Source organism: Macaca mulatta, chromosome 13 (assembly GCF_049350105.2).
Source record: "Macaca mulatta isolate MMU2019108-1 chromosome 13, T2T-MMU8v2.0, whole genome shotgun sequence".
Taxonomy (NCBI): Eukaryota; Metazoa; Chordata; class Mammalia; order Primates; family Cercopithecidae; genus Macaca; species Macaca mulatta.
This window is the reverse complement of record NC_133418.1, coordinates 32,748,115-32,776,014: the sequence shown is the minus strand read 5'-3', so window position 1 is coordinate 32,776,014 and position 27,900 is coordinate 32,748,115.

Sequence of the window (27,900 nt, the reverse complement as noted above, 5' to 3'; positions counted from 1 at the left end):
AATTAACAGAACACTAAGCAGTTTCTCAGAAAGCTTCTTTCCAGATTTCATCTGTGGATATTTCCTTTTTCACCATAGCCCTGTATGGGCTTCGAAATATCACTTTGCCAATTCCACAAGAACTGTCTTAGCGAAAGGCTTCTTGAGGTTAAAGCTTTAACTCTGTGAGATGATTTCACAGAATACAAAGAAGTTTCTCAGAAAGCTTCTTTCTCTTTGTTATCGGAGGATATTTCGTTTGGCCCTATAGTCTTCAAAGGGATCCGAAATATCTGTTCTCAGATTCCACAGAAATTAGGCTAGCAAAGAGATCCACGAAACACAGATGTAACTCTGTGAGATGAATTAACAGAACACTAAGCAGTTTCTCAGAAAGCTTCTTTCCAGATTTCATCTGAGGATATTTCCTTTTTCACCATAGCCCTCTATGGGCTTCCAAATATGACTTTGCCAATTCCACAAGAACTGTCTTAGCGAAAGGCTTCTTGAGGGGAAAGCTGTAACTCTGTGAGATGATTTCATAGAACACAGAGAAGTTTATCAGAAAGCTTCTTTCTCTTTGTTATCGGAGGATATTTCCTTTGGCCCTATAGTCTTCAAAGGGATCCGAAATATCTTTTCTCAGATTCCACAGAAATAAGGCTAGCAAAGAGATCCACGAAATACAGATGTAACTCTGTGAGATGAATTAACAGAACACTAAGCAGTTTCTCAGAAAGCTTCTTTCCAGATTTCATCTGAGGATATTTCCTTTTTCACCATAGCCCTCTATGGCATTCCATATATCACTTTGCAAATTCCACAAGAACTGTCTTAGCGAAAGGCTTCTTGAGGGCAAAGCTGTAACTCTGTGAGATGATTTCACAGAACACAAAGAAGTTTCTCAGAAAGCTTCTTTCTCTTTGTTATCGGAGGATATTTCCTTTGGCCCCATAGTCTTCAATGGGATCCGAAATATCTGTTCTCAGATTCCACAGAAATAAGGCTAGCAAAGAGATCCACGAAATACAGATGTAACTCTGTGAGATGAATTAACAGAACACTAAGCAGTTTCTCAGAAAGCTTCTTTCCAGATTTCATCTGAGGATATTTCCTTTTTCACCATAGGCCTCTACGGCGTTCCAAATATCACTTTGCCAATTCCACAAGAACTGCCTTAGCGAAAGGCTTCTTGAGGGGAAAGCTGTAACTCTGTGAGATGATTTCACAGAACACAAAGAAGTTTCTCAGAAAGCTTCTTTCTCTTTGTTATCGGAGTATATTTCCTTTGGCCCTATAGTCTTCAAAGGGATCCGAAATATCTGTTCTCAGATTCCACAGAAATTAGGCTAGCAAAGAGATCCACGAAATACAGATGTAACTCTGTGAGATGAATTAACAGAACACTAAGCAGTTTCTCAGAAAGCTTCTTTCCAGATTTCATCTGAAGATATTTCCTTTTTCACCATAGCCCTCTAAGGCATTCCATATATCACTTTGCCAATTCCACAAGAACTGCCTTAGCGAAAGGCTTCTTGAGGGCAAAGCTGTAACTCTGTGAGATGATTTCACAGAACACAAAGAAGTTTCTCAGAAAGCTTCTTTCTCTTTGTTATCGGAGGATATTTCCTTTGGCCCTATAGTCTTCAATGGGATCCGAAATATCTGTTCTCAGATTCCACAGAAATAAGGCTAGTAAAGAGATCCACGAAATACAGATGTAACTCTGTGAGATGAATTAACAGAACTCTAAGCAGTTTCTCAGAAAGCTTCTTTCCAGATTTCATCTGAGGATATTTCCTTTTTCACCACAGGCCTCTACAGCGTTCCAAATATCACTTTGCCAATTCCACAAGAACTGCCTTAGCGAAAGGCTTCTTGAGGGCAAAGCTGTAACTCTGTGAGATGATTTCACAGAACACAAAGAAGTTTCTCAGAAAGCTTCTTTCTCTTTGTTATCGGAGGATATTTCCTTTGGCCCTATAGTCTTCAATGGGATCCGAAATATCTGTTCTCAGATTCCACAGAAATAAGGCTAGCAAAGAGATCCACGAAATACAGATGTAACTCTGTGAGATGAATTAACAGAACACTAAGCAGTTTCTCAGAAAGCTTCTTTCCAGATTTCATCTGAGGATATTTCCTTTTTCACCATAGCCCTCTAGGGCGTTCCAAATATCACTTTGCCAATTCCAAAAGAACTGTCTTAGCGAAAGGCTTCTTGAGGGGAAAGCTGTAACTCTGTGAGATGATTTCACAGAACACAAAGAAGTTTCTCAGAAAGCTTCTTTCTCTTTGTTATAGGAGGATATTTCCTTTGGCCCTATAGTCTTCAAAGGGATCCGAAATATCTGTTCTCAGATTCCACAGAAATCAGGCTAGCAAAGAGATCCACGAAATACAGATGTAACTCTGTGAGATGAATTAACAGAACACTAAGCAGTTTCTCAGAAAGCTTCTTTCCAGATTTCATCTGAGGATATTTCCTTTTTCACCATAGCCCTCTAGGGCATTCCAAATATCACTTTGCCAATTCCACAAGAACTGTCTTAGTGAAAGGCTTCTTGAGGGGAAAGCTGTAACTCTGTGAGATGATTTCACAGAACACAAAGAAGTTTCTCAGAAAGCTTCTTTCTCTTTGTTATCGGAGGATATTTCCTTTGGCCCTATAGTCTTCAAAGGGATCCGAAATATCTGTTCTCAGATTCCACAGAAATAAGGCTTGCAAAGAGTTCCACGAAATACAGATGTAACTCTGTGAGATGAATTAACAGAACACTAAGCAGTTTCTCAGAAAGATTCTTTCCAGATTTCATCTGAGGATATTTCCTTTTTCACCATAGCCCTCTATGGGCTTCCATATATCACTTTGCCAATTCCACAAGAACTGTCTTAGCGAAAGGCTTCTTGAGGTTAAAGCTGTAACTCTGTGAGATGATTTCACAGAATACAAAGAAGTTTCTCAGAAAGCTTCTTTCTCTTTGTTATCGGAGGATATTTCCTTTGGCCCTATAGTCTTCAAAGGGATCCGAAATATCTGTTCTCAGATTCCACAGAAATTAGGCTAGCAAAGAGATCCACGAAATACAGATGTAACTCTGTGAGATGAATTAACAGAACACTAAGCAGTTTCTCAGAAAGCTTCTTTCCAGATTTCATCTGAGGATATTTCCTTTTTCACCGTAGCCCTCTATGGCGTTCCAAATATCACTTTGCCAATTCCACAAGAACTGTCTTAGCGAAAGGCTTCTTCAGGGGAAAGCTGTAACTCTGTGAGATGATTTCATAGAACACAGAGAAGTTTCTCAGAAAGCTTCTTTCTCTTTGTTATCGGAGGATATTTCCTTTGGCCCTATAGTCTTCAAAGGGATCCGAAATATCTGTTCTCAGATTCCACAGAAATAAGGCTAGCAAAGAGATCCACGAAATACAGATGTAACTCTGTGAGATGAATTAACAGAACACTAAGCAGTTTCTCAGAAAGCTTCTTTCCAGATTTCATCTGTGGATATTTCCTTTTTCACCATAGCCCTCTATGGGCTTCGAAATATCACTTTGCCAATTCCACAAGAACTGTCTTAGCGAAAGGCTTCTTGAGGTTAAAGCTTTAACTCTGTGAGATGATTTCACAGAATACAAAGAAGTTTCTCAGAAAGCTTCTTTCTCTTTGTTATCGGAGGATATTTCGTTTGGCCCTATAGTCTTCAAAGGGATCCGAAATATCTGTTCTCAGATTCCACAGAAATTAGGCTAGCAAAGAGATCCACGAAACACAGATGTAACTCTGTGAGATGAATTAACAGAACACTAAGCAGTTTCTCAGAAAGCTTCTTTCCAGATTTCATCTGAGGATATTTCCTTTTTCACCATAGCTCTCTATGGGCTTCCAAATATGACTTTGCCAATTCCACAAGAACTGTCTTAGCGAAAGGCTTCTTGAGGGGAAAGCTGTAACTCTGTGAGATGATTTCATAGAACACAGAGAAGTTTATCAGAAAGCTTCTTTCTCTTTGTTATCGGAGGATATTTCCTTTGGCCCTATAGTCTTCAAAGGGATCCGAAATATCTTTTCTCAGATTCCACAGAAATAAGGCTAGCAAAGAGATCCACGAAATACAGATGTAACTCTGTGAGATGAATTAACAGAACACTAAGCAGTTTCTCAGAAAGCTTCTTTCCAGATTTCATCTGAGGATATTTCCTTTTTCACCATAGCCCTCTATGGCATTCCATATATCACTTTGCAAATTCCACAAGAACTGTCTTAGCGAAAGGCTTCTTGAGGGCAAAGCTGTAACTCTGTGAGATGATTTCACAGAACACAAAGAAGTTTCTCAGAAAGCTTCTTTCTCTTTGTTATCGGAGGATATTTCCTTTGGCCCCATAGTCTTCAATGGGATCCGAAATATCTGTTCTCAGATTCCACAGAAATAAGGCTAGCAAAGAGATCCACGAAATACAGATGTAACTCTGTGAGATGAATTAACAGAACACTAAGCAGTTTCTCAGAAAGCTTCTTTCCAGATTTCATCTGAGGATATTTCCTTTTTCACCATAGGCCTCTACGGCGTTCCAAATATCACTTTGCCAATTCCACAAGAACTGCCTTAGCGAAAGGCTTCTTGAGGGGAAAGCTGTAACTCTGTGAGATGATTTCACAGAACACAAAGAAGTTTCTCAGAAAGCTTCTTTCTCTTTGTTATCGGAGGATATTTCCTTTGGCCCTATAGTCTTCAAAGGGATCCGAAATATCTGTTCTCAGATTCCACAGAAATTAGGCTAGCAAAGAGATCCACGAAATACAGATGTAACTCTGTGAGATGAATTAACAGAACACTAAGCAGTTTCTCAGAAAGCTTCTTTCCAGATTTCATCTGAAGATATTTCCTTTTTCACCATAGCCCTCTGTGGCATTCCATATATCACTTTGCCAATTCCACAAGAACTGCCTTAGCGAAAGGCTTCTTGAGGGCAAAGCTGTAACTCTGTGAGATGATTTCACAGAACACAAAGAAGTTTCTCAGAAAGCTTCTTTCTCTTTGTTATCGGAGGATATTTCCTTTGGCCCTATAGTCTTCAATGGGATCCGAAATATCTGTTCTCAGATTCCACAGAAATAAGGCTAGTAAAGAGATCCACGAAATACAGATGTAACTCTGTGAGATGAATTAACAGAACTCTAAGCAGTTTCTCAGAAAGCTTCTTTCCAGATTTCATCTGAGGATATTTCCTTTTTCACCACAGGCCTCTACAGCGTTCCAAATATCACTTTGCCAATTCCACAAGAACTGCCTTAGCGAAAGGCTTCTTGAGGGCAAAGCTGTAACTCTGTGAGATGATTTCACAGAACACAAAGAAGTTTCTCAGAAAGCTTCTTTCTCTTTGTTATCGGAGGATATTTCCTTTGGCCCTATAGTCTTCAATGGGATCCGAAATATCTGTTCTCAGATTCCACAGAAATAAGGCTAGCAAAGAGATCCACGAAATACAGATGTAACTCTGTGAGATGAATTAACAGAACACTAAGCAGTTTCTCAGAAAGCTTCTTTCCAGATTTCATCTGAGGATATTTCCTTTTTCACCACAGGCCTCTACAGCGTTCCAAATATCACTTTGCCAATTCCACAAGAACTGTCTTAGCGAAAGGCTTCTTGAGGGGAAAGCTGTAACTCTGTGAGATGATTTCACAGAACACAAAGAAGTTTCTCAGAAAGCTTCTTTCTCTTTGTTATCGGATGATATTTCCTTTGGCCCTATAGTCTTCAATGGGATCCGAAATATCTGTTCTCAGATTCCACAGAAATAAGGCTAGCAAAGAGATCCACGAAATACAGATGTAACTCTGTGAGGTGAATTAACAGAACACTAAGCAGTTTCTCAGAAAGCTTCTTTCCAGATTTCATCTGAGGATATTTCCTTTTTCACCACAGGCCTCTACAGCGTTCCAAATATCACTTTGCCAATTCCACAAGAACTGTCTTAGCGAAAGGCTTCTTGAGGGGAAAGCTGTAACTCTGTGAGATGATTTCACAGAACACAAAGAAGTTTCTCAGAAAGCTTCTTTCTCTTTGTTATCGGAGGATATTTCCTTTGGCCCTATAGTCTTCAAAGGGATCCGAAATATCTGTTCTCAGATTCCACAGAAATAAGGCTAGCAAAGAGATCCACGAAATACAGATGTAACTCTGTGAGATGAATTAACAGAACACTAAGAAGTTTCTCAGAAAGCTTCTTTCCAGATTTCATCTGAGGATATTTCCTTTTTCACCATAGCCCTCTATGGCGTTCCAAATATCACTTTGCCAATTCCAGAAGAACTGTCTTAGCGAAAGGCTTCTTGAGGGGAAAGCTGTAACTCTGTGAGATGATTTCACAGAACACAAAGAAGTTTCTCAGAAAGCTTCTTTCTCTTTGTTATCGGAGGATATTTCCTTTGGCCCTATAGTCTTCAAAGGGATCCGAAATATCTGTTCTCAGATTCCACAGAAATAAGGCTAGCAAAGAGATCCACGAAATACAGATGTAACTCTGTGAGATGAATTAACAGAACACTAAGCAGTTTCTCAGAAAGCTTCTTTCCAGATTTCATCTGAGGATATTTCCTTTTTCACCATAGCCCTTTATGGCGATCCAAATATCACTTTGCCAATTCCTCAAGAACTGTCTTAGTGAAAGGCTTCTTGAGGGGAAAGCTGTAACTCTGTGAGATGATTTCACAGAACACAAAGAAGTTTCTCAGAAAGCTTCTTTCTCTTTGTTATCGGAGGATATTTCCTTTGGCCCTATAGTCTTCAAAGGGATGGGAAATATCTGTTCTCAGATTCCACAGAAATTAGGCTATCAAAGAGATCCACGAAATACAGATGTAACTCTGTGAGATGAATAAACAGAACACGAAGCAGTTTCTCAGAAAGCTTCTTTCCAGATTTCATCTGAGGATATTTCCTTTTTCACCATATCCCTCTATGGGCTTCCAAATATCACTTTGCCAATTCCACAAGAACTGTCTTAGCGAAAAGCTTCTTGAGGGGAAAGTTGTAACTCTGTGAGATGATTTCACAGAACACAAAGAAGTTTCTCAGAAAGCTTCTTTCTCTCTGTTATCGGAGGATATTTCCTTTGGCCCTATAGTCTTCAAAGGGATCCGAAATATCTTTTCTCAGATTCCACAGAAATAAGGCTAGCAAAGAGATCCATGAGATACAGAAGTAACTCTGGGAGTGGAAGTCACATATCACAGAGCAGTTTCTCAGAAAGCTTCTTTCCAGATTTCATCCGAGGATATTTCCGTTTTCACCATAGCCCTTTATGGCGTTCCAAATATCACTTTGCCAATTCCACAAAAACTGACTTAGCGAAAGGCTTCTTGAGGGGAAAGCTGTAACTCTGTGAGATGATTTCACACAACACGAAGAAGTTTCTCAGAAAGCTTCTTTCTCTTTGTTATCGGAGGATATTTCCTTTGGCCCTATAGTCTTCAAAGGGATCCGAAATATCTGTTCTCAGATTCCACAGAAATAAGGCTAGCAAAGAGATCCACGAAATACAGATGTAACTCTGTGAGATGAATTAACAGAACACTAAGCAGTTTCTCAGAAAGCTTCTTTCCAGATTTCATCTGAGGATATTTCCTTTTTCACCATAGGCCTCTACGGCGTTCCAAATATCACTTTGCCAATTCCACAAGAACTGTCTTAGCGAAAGGCTTCTTGAGGGGAAAGCTGTAACTCTGTGAGATGATTTCACAGAACACAAAGAAGTTTCTCAGAAAGCTTCTTTCTCTTTGTTAGCGGAGGATATTTCCTTTGGCCCTATAGTCTTAAAAGGGATCCGAAATATCTGTTCTCAGATTCCACAGAAATAAGGCTAGCAAAGAGATCCACGAAATACAGATGTAACTCTGTGAGATGAATTAACAGAACACTAAGCAGTTTCTCAGAAAGCTTCTTTCCAGATTTCATCTGAGGATATTTCCTTTTTCACCATAGCCCTCTATGGCATTCCATATATCACTTTGCCAATTCCACAAGAACTGTCTTAGCGAAAGGCTTCTTGAGGGCAAAGCTGTAACTCTGTGAGATGATTTCACAGAACACAAAGAAGTTTCTCAGAAAGCTTCTTTCTCTTTGTTATCGGAGGATATTTCCTTTGGCCCTATAGTCTTCAATGGGATCCGAAATATCTGTTCTCAGATTCCACAGAAATAAGGCTAGCAAAGAGATCCACGAAATACAGATGTAACTCTGTGAGATGAATTAACAGAACACTAAGCAGTTTCTCAGAAAGCTTCTTTCCAGATTTCATCTGAGGATATTTCCTTTTTCACCATAGGCCTCTACGGCGTTCCAAATATCACTTTGCCAATTCCAGAAGAACTGTCTTAGCGAAAGGCTTCTTGAGGGGAAAGCTGTAACTCTGTGAGATGATTTCACAGAACACAAAGAAGTTGCTCATAAAGCTTCTTTCTCTTAGTTATCGGAGGATATTTCCTTTGGCCCTATAGTCTTCAAAGGGATCCGAAATATCTGTTCTCAGATTCCACAGAAATAAGGCTAGCAAAGAGATCCACGAAATACAGATGTAACTCTGTGTGATGAATTAACAGAACAGTAAGCAGTTTCTCAGAAAGCTTCTTTCCATATTTCATCTGAGGATATTTCCTTTTTCACCATAGCCCTTTATGGCGATCCAAATATCACTTTGCCAATTCCTCAAGAACTGTCTTAGTGAAAGGCTTCTTGAGGGGAAAGCTGTAACTCTGTGAGATGATTTCACAGAACACAAAGAAGTTTCTCAGAAAGCTTCTTTCTCTTTGTTATCGGAGGATATTTCCTTTGGCCCTATAGTCTTCAAAGGGATGGGAAATATCTGTTCTCAGATTCCACAGAAATTAGGCTATCAAAGAGATCCACGAAATACAGATGTAACTCTGTGAGATGAATTAACAGAACACGAAGCAGTTTCTCAGAAAGCTTCTTTCCAGATTTCATCTGAGGATATTTCCTTTTTCACCATAGCCCTCTATGGGTTTCCAAATATCACTTTGCCAATTCCACAAGAACTGTCTTAGCGAAAAGCTTCTTGAGGGGAAAGTTGTAACTCTGTGAGATGATTTCACAGAACACAAAGAAGTTTCTCAGAAAGCTTCTTTCTCTTTGTTATCGGAGGATATTTCCTTTGGCCCTATAGTCTTCAAAGGGATCCGAAATATCTGTTCTCAGATTCCACAGAAATAAGGCTAGCAAAGAGATCCATGAGATACAGAAGTAACTCTGGGAGTGGAAGTAACATATCACAGAGCAGTTTCTCAGAAAGCTTCTTTCCAGATTTCATCGGAGGATATTTCCGTTTTCACCATAGCCCTTTATGGCGTTCCAAATATCACTTTGCCAATTCCACAAAAACTGACTTAGCGAAAGGCTTCTTGAGGGGAAAGCTGTAACTCTGTGAGATGATTTCACACAACACGAAGAAGTTTCTCAGAAAGCTTCTTTCTCTTTGTTATCGGAGGATATTTCCTTTGGCCCTATAGTCTTCAAAGGGATCCGAAATATCTGTTCTCAGATTCCACAGAAATAAGGCTAGCAAAGAGATCCACGAAATACAGATGTAACTCTGTGAGATGAATTAACAGAACAGTAAGCAGTTTCTCAGAAAGCTTCTTTCCAGATTTCATCTGAGGATATTTCCTTTTTCACCATAGGCCTCTACGGCGTTCCAAATATCACTTTGCCAATTCCACAAGAACTGTCTTAGCGAAAGGCTTCTTGAGGGGAAAGCTGTAACTCTGTGAGATGATTTCACAGAACACAAAGAAGTTTCTCAGAAAGCTTCTTTCTCTTTGTTAGCGGAGGATATTTCCTTTGGCCCTATAGTCTTAAAAGGGATCCGAAATATCTGTTCTCAGATTCCACAGAAATAAGGCTAGCAAAGAGATCCACGAATACAGATGTAACTCTGTGAGATGAATTAACAGAACACTAAGCAGTTTCTCAGAAAGCTTCTTTCCAGATTTCATCTGAGGATATTTCCTTTTTCACCATAGCCCTCTATGGCATTCCATATATCACTTTGCCAATTCCACAAGAACTGTCTTAGCGAAAGGCTTCTTGAGGGCAAAGCTGTAACTCTGTGAGATGATTTCACAGAACACAAAGAAGTTTCTCAGAAAGCTTCTTTCTCTTTGTTATCGGAGGATATTTCCTTTGGCCCTATAGTCTTCAATGGGATCCGAAATATCTGTTCTCAGATTCCACAGAAATAAGGCTAGCAAAGAGATCCACGAAATACAGATGTAACTCTGTGAGATGAATTAACAGAACACTAAGCAGTTTCTCAGAAAGCTTCTTTCCAGATTTCATCTGAGGATATTTCCTTTTTCACCATAGGCCTCTACGGCGTTCCAAATATCACTTTGCCAATTCCACAAGAACTGTCTTAGCGAAAGGCTTCTTGAGGGGAAAGCTGTAACTCTGTGAGATGATTTCACAGAACACAAAGAAGTTTCTCAGAAAGCTTCTTTCTCTTTGTTATCGGAGGATATTTCCTTTGGCCCTATAGTCTTCAAAGGGATCCGAAATATCTGTTCTCAGATTCCACAGAAGTAAGGCTAGCAAAGAGATCCACGAAATACAGATGTAACTCTGTGAGATGAATTAACAGAACACTAAGAAGTTTCTCAGAAAGCTTCTTACCAGATTTCATCTGAGGATATTTCCTTTTTCACCATAGCCCTCTATGGCGTTCCAAATATCACTTTGCCAATTCCACAAGAACTGTCTTAGCGAAAGGCTTCTTGAGGGGAAAGCTGTAACTCTGTGAGATGATTTCACAGAACACAAAGAAGTTTCTCAGAAAGCTTCTTTCTCTTTGTTATCGGAGGATATTTCCTTTGGCCCTATAGTCTTCAAAGGGATCCGAAATATCTGTTCTCAGATTCCACAGAAATAAGGCTAGCAAAGAGATCCACGAAATACAGATGTAACTCTGTGAGATGAATTAACAGAACACTAAGCAGTTTCTCAGAAAGCTTCTTTCCAGATTTCATCTGAGGATATTTCCTTTTTCACTATAGCCCTCTATGGCGATCCAAATATCACTTTGCCAAATCCTCAAGAACTGTCTTAGTGAAAGGCTTCTTGAGGGGAAAGCTGTAACTCTGTGAGATGATTTCCCAGAACACAAAGAAGTTTCTAAGAAAGCTTCTTTCTCTTTGTTATCGGAGGATATTTCCTTTGGCCCTATAGTCTTCAAAGGGATGGGAAATATCTGTTCTCAGATTCCACAGAAATTAGGCTAGCAAAGAGATCCACGAAATACAGATTTAACTCTGTGAGATGAATTAACAGAACACTAAGCAGTTTCTCAGAAAGCTTCTTTCCAGATTTCATCTGAGGATATTTCCTTTTTCACCATAGCCCTCTATGGGCTTCCAAATATCACTTTGCCAATTCCACAAGAACTGTCTTAGCGAAAAGCTTCTTGAGGGGAAAGTTGTAACTCTGTGAGATGATTTCACAGAACACAAAGAAGTTTCTCAGAAAGCTTCTTTCTCTTTGTTATCGGAGGATATTTCCTTTGGCCCTATAGTCTTCAAAGGGATCCGAAATATCTGTTCTCAGATTCCACAGAAATAAGGCTAGCAAAGAGATCCATGAGATACAGATGTAACTCTGGGAGTGGAAGTCACATATCACAGAGCAGTTTCTCAGAAAGCTTCTTTCCAGATTTCATCTGAGGATATTTCCTTTTTCACCATAGCCCTCTATGGGCTTCCAAATATCACTTTGCCAATTCCACAAGAACTGTCTTAGCGAAAGGGTTCTTGAGGGGAAAGCTATAACTCTGTGAGATGATTTCATAGAAAACAAAGAAGTTTCTCAGAAAGCTTCTTTCTCTTTGTTATCGGAGGATATTTCCTTTGGCCCTATAGTCTTCAAAGGGATCCGAAATATCTGTTCTCAGATTCCACAGAATTAAGGCTAGCAAAGAGATCCACGAAATACAGATGTAACTCTGTGAGATGAATTAACAGAACACTAAGCAGTTTCTCAGAAAGCTTCTTTCCAGATTTCATCTGAGGATATTTCCTTTTTCACTTAGCCCTCTATGGGATTCCAAATATCACTTTGCCAATTCCACAAGAACTGTCTTAGCGAAAAGCTTCTCGAGGGAAAAGTTGTAACTCTGTGAGACGATTTCACAGAACACAAAGAAGTTTCTCAGAAAGCTTCTTTCTCTTTGTTATCGGAGGATATTTCCTTTGGCCCTATAGTCTTCAAATTGATCCGAAATATCTGTTCTCAGATTCCACAGAAATAAAGCTAGCAAAGAGATCCAAGAGATACAGATGTAACTCTGGGAGTGGAAGTCACATATCACAGAGCAGTTTCTCAGAAAGCTTCTTTCCAGATTTCATCTGAGGATATTTCCTTTTTCACCATAGCCCTTTATGGCGTTCCAAATATCACTTTGCCAATTCCACAAAAACTGTCTTAGCGAAAGGCTTCTTGAGGGGAAAGCTGTAACTCTGTGAGATGATTTCACAGACCACAAAGAAGTTTCTCAGAAAGCTTCTTTCTCTTTGTTATCGGAGGATATTTCCTTTTGCCCTATAGTTTTCAAAGGGATCCGAAATATCTGTTCTCAGATTCCACAGAAATTAGGCTAGCAAAGAGATCCACGAAATACAGATGTAACTCTGGGAGATGAATTAACAGAACACTAAGCAGTTTCTCAGAAAGCTTCTTTCCAGATTTCATCTGAGGATATTTCCTTTTTCACCATAGCCCTCAATGGGCTTCCAAATATCACTTTGCCAATTCCACAAGAACTGTCTTAGCGAAAGCCTTCTTGAGGGGAAAGCTGTAACTCTGTGAGATGATTTCACAGAACACAAAGAAGTTTCTCAGAAAGCTTCTTTCTCTTTGTTATCGGAGGATATTTACTTTGGCCCTATAGTCTTCAAAGGGATCCGAAATATCTGTTCTCAGATTCCACAGAAATAAGTCTAGCAAAGAGATCCACGAAATACAGATGTAACTCTGTGAGATGAATTAACAGAACACTAAGCAGTTTCTCAGAAAGCTTCTTTCCAGATTTCATCTGAGGATATTTCCTTTTTCACCATAGCCCTCTATGGCGTTCCAAATATCACTTTGCCAATTCCACAAGAACTGTCTTAGCGAAAGGCTTCTTGAGGGGAAAGTTGTAACTCTGTGAGATGATTTCACAGAACACAAAGAAGTTTCTCAGAAAGCTTCTTTCTCTTTGTTATCGGAGGATATTTCCTTTGGAAATATAGTCTTCAATGGAATGCAAAATATCTGTTCTCAGATTCCAGAGAAATAAGGCTAGAAAAGAGATCCACGAAATACAGATGTAACTCTGTGAGATGAATTTACAGAACACTAAGCAGTTTCTCAGAAAGCTTCTTTCCAGATTTCATCTGAGGATATTTCCTTTTTCATCATAGCCCTCTATGGCGATCCAAATATCACTTTGCCAATTCCTCAAGAACTGTCTTAGTGAAAGGCTTCTTGAGGGGAAAGCTGTAACTCTGTGAGATGATTTCACAGAACACGAAGAAGTTTCTCAGAAAGCTTCTTTCTCTTTGTTATCGGAGGATATTTCCTTTGGCCCTATAGTCTTCAAAGGGATCCGAAATATCTGTTCTCAGATTCCACAGAAATTAGGCTAGCAAAGAGATCCACGAAATACAGATGTAACTCTGTGAGATGAATTAACAGAACACTAAGCAGTTTCTCAGAAAGCTTCTTTCCAGATTTCATCTGAGGATATTTCCTTTTTCACCATAGCCCTCTAGGGCGTTCCAAATATCACTTTGCCAATTCCAAAAGAACTGTCTTAGCGAAAGGATTCTTGAGGGGAAAGCTGTAACTCTGTGAGATGATTTCACAGAACACAAAGAAGTTTCTCAGAAAGCTTCTTTCTCTTTGTTATAGGAGGATATTTCCTTTGGTCCTATAGTATTCAAAGGGATCCGAAATATCTGTTCTCAGATTCCACAGAAATAAGGCTAGCAAAGAGATCCACGAAATACAGATGTAACTCTGTGAGATGAATTAACAGAACACTAAGCAGTTTCTCAGAAAGCTTCTTTCCAGATTTCATCTGAGGATATTTCCTTTTTCACCATAGCCCTCTAGGGCATTCCAAATATCACATTGCCAATTCCACAAGAACTGTCTTAGTGAAAGGCTTCTTGAGGGGAAAGCTGTAACTCTGTGAGATGATTTCACAGAACACAAAGAAGTTTCTCAGAAAGCTTCTTTCTCTTTGTTATCGGAGGATATTTCCTTTGGCCCTATAGTCTTCAAAGGGATCCGAAATATCTGTTCTCAGATTCCACAGAAATAAGGCTAGCAAAGAGTTCCACGAAATACAGATGTAACTCTGTGAGATGAATTAACAGAACACTAAGCAGTTTCTCAGAAAGCTTCTTTCCAGATTTCATCTGAGGATATTTCCTTTTTCACCGTAGCCCTCTATGGGCTTCCAAATATCACTTTGCCAATTCCTCAAGAACTGTCTTAGCGAAAGGCTTCTTGAGGTTAAAGCTGTAACTCTGTGAGATGATTTCACAGAATACAAAGAAGTTTCTCAGAAAGCTTCTTTCTCTTTGTTATCGGAGGATATTTCCTTTGGCCCTATAGTCTTCAAAGGGATCCGAAATATCTGTTCTCAGATTCCACAGAAATTAGGCTAGCAAAGAGATCCACGAAATACAGATGTAACTCTGTGAGATGAATTAACAGAACACTAAGCAGTTTCTCAGAAAGCTTCTTTCCAGATTTCATCTGAGGATATTTCCTTTTTCACCATAGCCCTCTATGGGCTTCCAAATATCAATTTGCCAATTCCACAAGAACTGTCTTAGCGAAAGGCTTCTTCAGGGGAAAGCTGTAACTCTGTGAGATGATTTCATAGAACACAGAGAAGTTTCTCAGAAAGCTTCTTTCTCTTTGTTATCGGAGGATATTTCCTTTGGCCCTATAGTCTTCAAAGGGATCCGAAATATCTGTTCTCAGATTCCACAGAAATAAGGCTAGCAAAGAGATACACGAAATACAGATGTAACTCTGTGAGATGAATTAACAGAACACTAAGCAGTTTCTCAGAAAGCTTCTTTCCAGATTTCATCTGAGGATATTTCCTTTTTCACCATAGCCCTCTATGGCATTCCAAATATCACTTTGCCAATTCCACAAGAACTGTCTTAGCGAAAGGCTTCTTGAGGGGAAAGTTGTAACTCTGTGAGATGATTTCACAGAACACAAAGAAGTTTCTCAGAAAGCTTCTTTCTCTTTGTTATCGGAGGATATTTCCTTTGGAAATATAGTCTTCAATGGAATGCGAAATATCTGTTCTCAGATTCCAGAGAAATAAGGCTAGAAAAGAGATCCACGAAATACAGATGTAACTCTGTGAGATGAATTTACAGAACACTAAGCAGTTTCTCAGAAAGCTTCTTTCCAGATTTCATCTGAGGAGATTTCCTTTTTCATCATAGCCCTCTATGGCGATCCAAATATCACTTTGCCAATTCCTCAAGAACTGTCTTAGTGAAAGGCTTCTTGAGGGGAAAGCTGTAACTCTGTGAGATGATTTCACAGAACACGAAGAAGTTTCTCAGAAAGCTTCTTTCTCTTTGTTATCGGAGGATATTTCCTTTGGACCTATAGTCTTCAAAGGGATCCGAAATATCTGTTCTCAGATTCCACAGAAATTAGGCTAGCAAAGAGATCCACGAAATACAGATGTAACTCTGTGAGATGAATTAACCGAACACTAAGCAGTTTCTCAGAAAGCTTCTTTCCAGATTTCATCTGAGGATATTTCCTTTTTCACCATAGCCCTCTAGGGCGTTCCAAATATCACTTTGCCAATTCCAAAAGAACTGTCTTAGCGAAAGGATTCTTGAGGGGAAAGCTGTAACTCTGTGAGATGATTTCACAGAACACAAAGAAGTTTCTCAGAAAGCTTGTTTCTCTTTGTTATAGGAGGATATTTCCTTTGGCCCTATAGTATTCAAAGGGATCCGAAATATCTGTTCTCAGATTCCACAGAAATAAGGCTAGCAAAGAGATCCACGAAATACAGATGTAACTCTGTGAGATGAATTAACAGAACACTAAGCAGTTTCTCAGAAAGCTTCTTTCCAGATTTCATCTGAGGATATTTCCTTTTTCACCATAGCCCTCTAGGGCATTCCAAATATCACTTTGCCAATTCCACAAGAACTGTCTTAGTGAAAGGCTTCTTGAGGGGAAAGCTGTAACTCTGTGAGATGATTTCACAGAACACAAAGAAGTTTCTCAGAAAGCTTCTTTCTCTTTGTTATCGGAGGATATTTCCTTTGGCCCTATAGTCTTCAAAGGGATCCGAAATATCTGTTCTCAGATTCCACAGAAATAAGGCTAGCAAAGAGTTCCACGAAATACAGATGTAACTCTGTGAGATGAATTAACAGAACACTAAGCAGTTTCTCAGAAAGCTTCTTTCCAGATTTCATCTGAGGATATTTCCTTTTTCACCATAGCCCTCTATGGGCTTCCAAATATCACTTTGCCAATTCCACAAGAACTGTCTTAGCGAAAGGCTTCTTGAGGTTAAAGCTGTAACTCTGTGAGATGATTTCACAGAATACAAAGAAGTTTCTCAGAAAGCTTCTTTCTCTTTGTTATCGGAGGATATTTCCTTTGGCCCTATAGTCTTCAAAGGGATCCGAAATATCTGTTCTCAGATTCCACAGAAAATAGGCTAGCAAAGAGATCCACGAAATACAGATGTAACTCTGTGAGATGAATTAACAGAACACTAAGCAGTTTCTCAGAAAGCTTCTTTCCAGATTTCATCTGAGGATATTTCCTTTTTCACCATAGCCCTCTAAGGGCTTCCAAATATCACTTTGCCAATTCCACAAGAACTGTCTTAGCGAAAGGCTTCTTCAGGGGAAAGCTGTAACTCTGTGAGATGATTTCATAGAACACAGAGAAGTTTCTCAGAAAGCTTCTTTCTCTTTGTTATCGGAGGATATTTCCTTTGGCCCTATAGTCTTCAAAGGGATCCGAAATATCTGTTCTCAGATTCCACAGAAATAAGGCTAGCAAAGAGATACACGAAATACAGATGTAACTCTGTGAGATGAATTAACAGAACACTAAGCAGTTTCTCAGAAAGCTTCTTTCCAGATTTCATCTGAGGATATTTCCTTTTTCACCATAGCCCTCTATGGGATTCCAAATATCACTTTGCCAATTCCACAAGAACTGTCTTAGCGAAAAGCTTCTTGAGGGAAAAGTTGTAACTCTGTGAGATGATTTCACAGAACACAAAGAAGTTTCTCAGAAAGCTTCTTTCTCTTTGTTATCGGAGGATATTTCCTTTGGCCCTATAGTCTTCAAAGGGATCCGAAATATCTGTTCTCAGATTCCACAGATATAAAGCTAGCAAAGAGATCCATGAGATACAGATGTAACTCTGGGAGTGGAAGTCACATATCACAGAGCAGTTTCTCAGAAAGCTTCTTTCCAGATTTCATCTGAGGATATTTCCTTTTTCACCATAGCCCTCTATGGCGATCCAAATATCACTTTGCCAATTCCTCAAGAACTGTCTTAGTGAAAGGCTTCTTGAGGGGAAAGCTGTAACTCTGTGAGATGATTTCACAGAACACGAAGAAGTTTCTCAGAAAGCTTCTTTCTCTTTGTTATCGGAGGATATTTCCTTTGGCCCTATAGTCTTCAAAGGGATGCGAAATATCTGTTCTCAGATTCCACAGAAATTAGGCTAGCAAAGAGATCCACGAAATACAGATGTAACTCTGTGAGATGAATTAACAGAACACTAAGCAGTTTCTCAGAAAGCTTCTTTCCAGATTTCATCTGAGGATATTTCCTTTGTCACCATAGCCCTCTATGGGCTTCCAAACATCACATTGCCAATTCCACAAGAACTGTCTTAGCGAAAGGCTTCTTGAGGTTAAAGCTTTAACTCTGTGAGATGATTTCAGAGAATACAAAGAAGTTTCTCAGAAAGCTTCTTTCTCTTTGTTATCGGAGGATATTTCCTTTGGCCCTATAGTCTTCCAAGGGATCCGAAATATCTGTTCTCAGATTCCACAGAAATTAGGCTAGCAAAGAGATCCACGAAATACAGATGTAACTCTGTGAGATGAATTAACAGAACACTAAGCAGTTTCTCAGAAAGCTTCTTTCCAGATTTCATCTGAGGATATTTCCTTTTTCACCATAGCCCTCTATGGCATTCCATATATCACTTTGCCAATTCCACAAGAACTGTCTTAGCGAAAGGCTTCCTGAGGGCAAAGCTGTAACTCTGTGAGATGATTTCACAGAACACAAAGAAGTTTCTCAGAAAGCTTCTTTCTCTTTGTTATCGGAGGATATTTCCTTTGGCCCTATAGTCTTCAAAGGGATCCGAAATATCTGTTCTCAGATTCCTCAGAAATTAGGCTAGCAAAGAGATCCACGAAATACAGATGTAACTCTGTGAGATGAATTAACAGAACACTAAGCAGTTTCTCAGAAAGCTTCTTTCCAGATTTCATCTGAGGATATTTCCTTTTTCACCATAGCCCTCTAGGGCGTTCCAAATATCACTTTGCCAATTCCAAAAGAACTGTCTTAGCGAAAGGATTCTTGAGGGGAAAGCTGTAACTCTGTGAGATGATTTCACAGAACACAAAGAAGTTTCTCAGAAAGCTTCTTTCTCTTTGTTATAGGAGGATATTTCCTTTGGCCCTATAGTCTTCAAAGGGATGGGAAATATCTGTTCTCAGATTCCACAGAAATAAGGCTAGCAAAGAGATCCACGAAATACAGATGTAACTCTGTGAGATGAATTAACAGAACACTAAGCAGTTTCTCAGAAAGCTTCTTTCCAGATTTCATCTGAGGATATTTCCTTTTTCACCATAGCCCTCTAGGGCATTCCAAATATCACTTTGCCAATTCCACAAGAACTGTCTTAGTGAAAGGCTTCTTGAGGGGAAAGCTGTAACTCTGTGAGATGATTTCACAGAACACAAAGAAGTTTCTCAGAAAGCTTCTTTCTCTTTGTTATCGGAGGATATTTCCTTTGGCCCTATAGTCTTCAAAGGGATCCGAAATATCTGTTCTCAGATTCCACAGAAATAAGGCTAGCAAAGAGTTCCACGAAATACAGATGTAACTCTGTGAGATGAATTAACAGAACACTAAGCAGTTTCTCAGAAAGCTTCTTTCCAGATTTCATCTGAGGATATTTCCTTTTTCACCATAGCCCTCTATGGGCTTCCAAATATCACTTTGCCAATTCCACAAGAACTGTCTTAGCGAAAGGCTTCTTGAGGTTAAAGCTGTAACTCTGTGAGATGATTTCACAGAATACAAAGAAGTTTCTCAGAAAGCTTCTTTCTCTTTGATATCGGAGGATATTTCCTTTGGCCCTATAGTCTTCAAAGGGATCCGAAATATCTGTTGTCAGATTCCACAGAAATTAGGCTAGCAAAGAGATCCACGAAATACAGATGTAACTCTGTGAGATGAATTAACAGAACACTAAGCAGTTTCTCAGAAAGCTTCTTTCCAGATTTCATCTGAGGATATTTCCTTTTTCACCATAGCCCTCTATGGGCTTCCAAATATCACTTTGCCAATTCCACAAGAACTGTCTTAGCGAAAGGCTTCTTCAGGGGAAAGCTGTAACTCTGTGAGATGATTTCATAGAACACAGAGAAGTTTCTCAGAAAGCTTCTTTCTCTTTGTTATCGGAGGATATTTCCTTTGGCCCTATAGTCTTCAAAGGGATCCGAAATATCTGTTCTCAGATTCCACAGAAATAAGGCTAGCAAAGAGATACACGAAATACAGATGTAACTCCGTGAGATGAATTAACAGAACACTAAGCAGTTTCTCAGAAAGCTTCTTTCCAGATTTCATCTGAGGATATTTCCTTTTTCACCATAGCCCTCTATGGGATTCCAAATATCACTTTGCCAATTCCACAAGAACTGTCTTAGCGAAAAGCTTCTTGAGGGAAAAGTTGTAACTCTGTGAGATGATTTCACAGAACACAAAGAAGTTTCTCAGAAAGCTTCTTTCTCTTTGTTATCGGAGGATATTTCCTTTGGCCCTATAGTCTACAAAGGGATCCGAAATATCTGTTCTCAGATTCCACAGAAATAAAGCTAGCAAAGAGATCCATGAGATACAGATGTAACTCTGGGAGTGGAAGTCACATATCACAGAGCAGTTTCTCAGAAAGCTTCTTTCCAGATTTCATCTGAGGATATTTCCTTTTTCACCATAGCCCTCTATGGCGATCCAAATATCACTTTGCCAATTCCTCAAGAACTGTCTTAGTGAAAGGCTTCTTGAGGGGAAAGCTGTAACTCTGTGAGATGATTTCACAGAACACGAAGAAGTTTCTCAGAAAGCTTCTTTCTCTTTGTTATCGGAGGATATTTCCTTTGGCCCTATAGTCTTCAAAGGGATGCGAAATATCTGTTCTCAGATTCCACAGAAATTAGGCTAGCAAAGAGATCCACGAAATACAGATGTAACTCGGTGAGATGAATTAACAGAACACTAAGCAGTTTCTCAGAAAGCTTCTTTCCAGATTTCATCTGAGGATATTTCCTTTGTCACCATAGCCCTCTATGGGCTTCCAAACATCACTTTGCCAATTCCACAAGAACTGTCTTAGCGAAAGGCTTCTTGAGGTTAAAGCTTTAACTCTGTGAGATGATTTCAGAGAATACAAAGAAGTTTCTCAGAAAGCTTCTTTCTCTTTGTTATCGGAGGATATTTCCTTTGGCCCTATAGTCTTCCAAGGGATCCGAAATATCTGTTCTCAGATTCCACAGAAACTAGGCTAGCAAAGAGATCCACGAAATACAGATGTAACTCTGTGAGATGAATTAACAGAACACTAAGCAGTTTCTCAGAAAGCTTCTTTCCAGATTTCATCTGAGGATATTTCCTTTTTCACCATAGCCCTCTATGGCATTCCATATATCACTTTGCCAATTCCACAAGAACTGTCTTAGCGAAAGGCTTCTTGAGGGCAAAGCTGTAACTCTGTGAGATGATTTCACAGAACACAAAGAAGTTTCTCAGAAAGCTTCTTTCTCTTTGTTATCGGAGGATATTTCCTTTGGCCCTATAGTCTTCAATGGGATCCGAAATATCTGTTCTCAGATTCCACAGAAATAAGGCTAGCAAAGAGATCCACGAAATACAGATGTAACTCTGTGAAATGAATTAACAGAACACTAAGCAGTTTCTCAAAAAGCTTCTTTCCAGATTTCATCTGAGGATATTTCCTTTTTCACCATAGGCCTCTACGGCGTTCCAAATATCACTTTGCCAATTCCACAAGAACTGTCTTAGCGAAAGGCTTCTTGAGGGGAAAGCTGTAACTCTGTGAGATGATTTCACAGAACACAAAGAAGTTTCTCAGAAAGCTTCTTTCTCTTTGTTATCGGAGGATATTTCCTTTGGCCCTATAGTCTTCAAAGGGATCCGAAATATCTGTTCTCAGATTCCACAGAAATAAGGCTAGCAAAGAGATCCATGAGATACAGATGTAACTCTGGGAGTGGAAGACACATATCACAGAGCAGATTCTCAGAAACCTTCTTTCCAGATTTCATCTGAGGATATTTCCTTTTTCACCATAGCCCTCTATGGCGATCCAAATATCAGTTTGCCAATTCCTCAAGAACTGTCTTAGTGAAAGGCTTCTTGAGGGGAAACCTGTAACTCTGTGAGATGATTTCACAGAACACAAAGAAGTTTCTCAGAAAGCTTCTTTCTCTTTGTTATCGGAGGATATTTCCTTTGGCCCTATAGTCTTCAAAGGGATGGGAAATATCTGTTCTCAGATTCCACAGAAATTAGGCTAGCAAAGAGATCCATGAAATACAGATGTAACTCTGTGAGATGAATTAACAGAACACTAAGCAGTTTCTCAGAAAGCTTCTTTCCAGATTTCATCTGAGGATATTTCCTTTTTCACCATAGGCCTCTACGGCGTTCCAAATATCACTTTGCCAATTCTTCAAGAACTGTCTTAGCGAAAGGCTTCTTGAGGGGAAAGCTGTAACTCTGTGAGATGATTTCACAGAACACAAAGAAGTTTCTCAGAAAGCTTCTTTCTCTTTGTTATCGGAGGATATTTCCTTTGGCCCTATAGTCTTCAAAGGGATCCGAAATATCTGTTCTCAGATTCCACAGAAATAAGGCTAGCAAAGAGATCCACGAAATACAGATGTAACTCTGTGAGATGAATTAACAGAACACTAAGAAGTTTCTCAGAAAGCTTCTTTCCAGATTTCATCTGAGGATATTTCCTTTTTCACCATAGCCCTCTTTGGCGTTCCAAATATCACTTTGCCAATTCCACAAGAACTGTCTTAGCGAAAGGTTTCTTGAGGGCAAAGCTGTAAGTCTGTGAGATGATTTCACAGAACACAAAGATGTTACTCAGAAAGCTTCTTTCTCTTTGTTATCGGAGGATATTTCCTTTGGTCCTATAGTCTTCAAAGGGATCCGAAATATCTGTTCTCAGATTCCACAGAAATAAGGCTAGCAAAGAGATCCACGAAATACAGATGTAACTCTGTGAGATGAATTAACAGAACACTAAGCAGTTTCTCAGAAAGCTTCTTTCCAGATTTCATCTGAGGATATTTCCTTTTTCAACATAGCCCTCTATGGCGTTCCAAATATCACTTTGCCAATTCCACAAGAACTGTCTTAGCGAAAGGCTTCTTGAGGGGAAAGCTGTAACTCTGTGAGATGATTTCATAGAACACAAAGAAGTTTCTCAGAAAGCTTCTTTCTCTTTGTTATCGGAGGATATTTCCTTTGGCCCTATAGTCTTCAATGGGATCCGAAATATCTGTTCTCAGATTCCACAGAAATAAGACTAGCAAAGAGATCCACGAAATACAGATGTAACTCTGTGAGATGAATTAACAGAACACTAAGCAGTTTCTCAGAAACTTTCTTCCCAGATTTCATCTGAGGATATTTCCTTTTTCACCATAGCCCTTTATGGCGTTCCAAATATCACTTTGCAAATTCCACAAAAACTGTCTTAGCGAAAGGCTTCTTGAGGGGAAAGCTGTAACTCTGTGAGATGATTTCACAGAACACAAAGAAGTTTCTCAGAAAGCTTCTTTCTCTTTGTTATCGGAGGATATTTCCTTTGGCCCTATAGTCTTCAAAGGGATCCGAAATATCTGTTCTCAGATTCCACAGAAATAAGGCTAGCAAAGAGATCCACGAAATACAGATGTAACTCTGTGAGATGAATTAACAGAACACTAAGCAGTTTCTCAGAAAGCTTCTTTCCAGATTTCATCTGAGGATATTTCCTTTTTCACCATAGCCTTCTAGGGCGTTGCAAATATCACTTTGCCAATTCCACAAGAACTGTCTTAGCGAAAGTCTTCTTGAAGGGAAATCTGTAACTCTGTGAGATGATTTCACAGAACACAAAGAAGTTTCTCAGAAAGCTTCTTTCTCTTTGTTATCGGAGGATATTTCCTTTGGCCCTATAGTCTTCAAAGGGATCCGAAATATCTGTCCTCAGATTCCACAGAAATAAGGCTAGCAAAGAGATCCACGAAATACAGATGTAATTCTGTGAGATGAATTAACAGAACACTAAGCAGTTTCTCAGAAAGCTTCTTTCCAGATTTCATCTGAGGATATTTCCTTTTTCACCATAGCCCTCTATGGCGTTCCAAATATCACTTTGCCAATTCCACAAGAACTGTCTTAGCGAAAGGCTTCTTGAGGGGAAAGCTGTAACTCTGTGAGATGATTTCATAGAACACAAAGAAGTTTCTCAGAAAGCTTCTTTCTCTTTGTTATCGGAGGATATTTCCTTTGGCCCTATAGTCTTCAATGGGATCCGAAATATCTGTTCTCAGATTCCACAGAAATAAGACTAGCAAAGAGATCCACGAAATACAGATGTAACTCTGTGAGATGAATTAACAGAACACTAAGCAGTTTCTCAGAAACCTTCTTTCCAGATTTCATCTGAGGATAGTTCCTTTTTCACCATAGCCCTTTATGGCGTTCCAAATATCACTTTGCAAATTCCACAAAAACTGTCTTAGCGAAAGGCTTCTTGAGGGGAAAGCTGTAACTCTGTGAGATGATTTCACAGAACACAAAGAAGTTTCTCAGAAAGCTTCTTTCTCTTTGTTATCGGAGGATATTTCCTTTGGCCCTATAGTCTTCAAAGGGATCCGAAATATCTGTTCTCAGATTCCACAGAAATAAGGCTAGCAAAGAGATCCACGAAATACAGATGTAACTCTGTGAGATGAATTAACAGAACACTAAGCAGTTTCTCAGAAAGCTTCTTTCCAGATTTCATCTGAGGATATTTCCTTTTTCACCATAGCCCTCTATGGCATTCCATATATCACTTTGCCAATTCCACAAGAACTGCCTTAGCGAAAGGCTTCTTGCGGGCAAAGCTGTAATTCTGTGAGATGATTTCACAGAACACAAAGAAGTTTCTCAGAATGCTTCTTTCTCTTTGTTATCGGAGGATATTTCCTTTGGCCCTATAGTCTTCAATGGGATCCGAAATATCTGTTCTCAGATTCCACAGAAATAAGGCTAGCAAAGAGATCCACGAAATACAGATGTAACTCTGTGAGATTAATTAACAGAACACTAAGCAGTTTCTCAGAAAGCTTCTTTCCAGATTTCATCTGAGGATATTTCCTTTTTCACCATAGCCTTCTAGGGCGTTGCAAATATCACTTTGCCAATTCCACAAGAACTGTCTTAGCGAAAGTCTTCTTGAAGGGAAATCTGTAACTCTGTGAGATGATTTCACAGAACACAAAGAAGTTTCTCAGAAAGCTTCTTTCTCTTTGTTATCGGAGGATATTTCCTTTGGCCCTATAGTCTTCAAAGGGATCCGAAATATCTGTTCTCAGATTCCACAGAAATAAGGCTAGCAAAGAGATCCACGAAATACAGATGTAATTCTGTGAGATGAATTAACAGAACACTAAGCAGTTTCTCAGAAAGCTTCTTTCCAGATTTCATCTGAGGATATTTCCTTTTTCACCATAGCCTTCTAGGGCGTTCCAAATATCACTTTGCCAATTCCACAAGAACTGTCTTAGCGAAAGGCTTCTTGAGGGGAAAGCTGTAACTCTGTGAGATGATTTCACAGAACACAAAGAAGTTTCTCAGAAAGCTTCTTTCTCTTTGTTATCGGAGGATATTTCCTTTGGCCCAATAGTTTTCAAAGGGATCCGAAATATCTGTTCTCAGATTCCACAGAAATTAGGCTAGCAAAGAGATCCACGAAATACAGATGTAATTCTGGGAGATGAATTAACAGAACACTAAGCAGTTTCTCAGAAAGCTTCTTTCCAGATTTCATCTGAGGATATTTCCTTTTTCACCATAGCCCTCTTTGGGCTTCCAAATATCACTTTGCCATTTCCACAAGAACTGTCTTAGCGAAAGGCCTCTTGAGGGAAAGCTGTAACTCTGTGAGATGATTTCACAGAACACAAAGAAGTTTCTCAGAAAGCTTCTTTCTCTTTGTTATTGGAGGATATTTCCTTTGGCCCTATAGTCTTCAAAGGGATCCGAAATATCTGTTCTCAGATTCCACAGAAATAAGGCTAGCAAAGAGATCCACAAAATACAGATGTAACTCTGTGAGATGAATTAACAGAACACTAAGCAGTTTCTCAGAAAGCTTCTTTCCAGATTTCATCTGAGAATATTTCCTTTGTCACCATAGCCCTCTATGGGCTTCCAAATATCACTTTGCCAATTCCACAAGAACTGTCTTAGCGAAAGGCTTCTTGAGGTAAAAGCTGTAACTCTGTTAGATGATTTGACAGAATACAAAGAAGTTTCTCAGAAAGCTTCTTTCTCTTTGTTATCGGAGGATATTTCCTTTGGCCCTATAGTCTTCAAAGGGATCCGAAATATCTGTTCTCAGATTCCACAGAAATAAGGCTAGCAAAGAGATCCACGAAATACAGATGTAACTCTGTGAGATGAATTAACAGAACACTAAGCAGTTTCTCAGAAAGCTTCTTTCCAGATTTCATCTGAGGATATTTCCTTTTTCACTAGACCCCTCTATGGCGATCCAAATATCACTTTGCCAAATCCTCAAGAACTGTCTTAGTGAAAGGCTTCTTGAGGGGAAAGCTGTAACTCTGTGAGATGATTTCACAGAACACAAAGAAGTTTCTAAGAAAGCTTCTTTCTCTTTGTTATCGGAGGATATTTCCTTTGGCCCTATAGTCTTCAAAGGGATGGGAAATATCTGTTCTCAGATTCCACAGAAATTAGGCTAGCAAAGAGATCCACGAAATACAGATGTAACTCTGTGAGATGAATTAACAGAACACTAAGCAGTTTCTCAGAAAGCTTCTTTCCAGATTTCATCTGAGGATATTTCCTTTTTTACCATAGCCCTCTATGGGCTTCCAAATATCACTTTGCCAATTCCACAAGAACTGTCTTAGCGAAAAGCTTCTTGAGGGGAAATTTGTAACTCTGTGAGATGATTTCACAGAACACAAAGAAGTTTCTCAGAAAGCTTCTTTCTCTTTGTTATCGGAGGATATTTCCTTTGGCCCTATAGTCTTCAAAGGGATCCGAAATATCTGTTCTCAAATTCCACAGAAATAAGGCTAGCAAAGAGATCCATGAGATACAGATGTAACTCTGGGAGTGGAAGTCACATATCACAGAGCAGTTTCTCAGAAAGCTTCTTTCCAGATTTCATCTGAGGATATTTCCTTTTTCACCATTGCCCTCTATGGGCTTCCAAATATCACTTTGCCAATTCCACAAGAACTGTCTTAGAGAAAGGGTTCTTGAGGGGAAAGCTATAATTCTGTGAGATGATTTCATAGAAAACAAAGAAGTTTCTCAGAAAGCTTCTTTCTCTTTGTTATCGGAGGATATTTCCTTTGGCCCTATAGTCTTCAAAGGGATCCGAAATATCTGTTCTCAGATTCCACAGAATTAAGGCTAGCAAAGAGATCCACGAAATACAGATGTAACACTGTGAGATGAATTAACAGAACACTAAGCAGTTTCTCAGAAAGCTTCTTTCCAGATTTTATCTGAGGATATTTCCTTTTTCACTTAGCCCTCTATGGGATTCCAAATATCACTTTGCCAATTCCACAAGAACTGTCTTAGCGAAAAGCCTCTCGTGGGAAAAGTTGTAACTCTGTGAGATGATTTCACAGAACACAAAGAAGTTTCTCAGAAAGCTTCTTTCTCTTTGTTATCGGAGGATATTTCCTTTGGCCCTATAGTCTTCAAATTGATCCGAAATATCTGTTCTCAGATTCCACAGAAATAAAGCTAGCAAAGAGATCCATGAGATACAGATGTAACTCTGGGAGTGGAAGTCACATATCACAGAGCAGTTTCTCAGAAAGCTTCTTTCCAGATTTCATCTGAGGATATTTCCTTTTTCACCATAGCCCTTTATGGCGTTCCAAATATCACTTTGCCAATTCCACAAGAACTGTCTTAGCGAAAGGCTTCTTGAGGGGAAAGCTGTAACTCTGTGAGATGATTTCACAGACCACAAAGAAGTTTCTCAGAAAGCTTCTTTCTCTTTGTTATCGGAGGATATTTCCTTTGGCCCTATAGTTTTCAAAGGGATCCGAAATATCTGTTCTCAGATTCCACAGAAATTAGGCTAGCAAAGAGATCCACGAAATACAGATGTAACTCTGGGAGATGAATTAACAGAACACTAAGCAGTTTCTCAGAAAGCTTCTTTCCAGATTTCATCTGAGGATATTTCCTTTTTCACCATAGCCCTCAATGGGCTTCCAAATATCACTTTGCCAATTCCACAAGA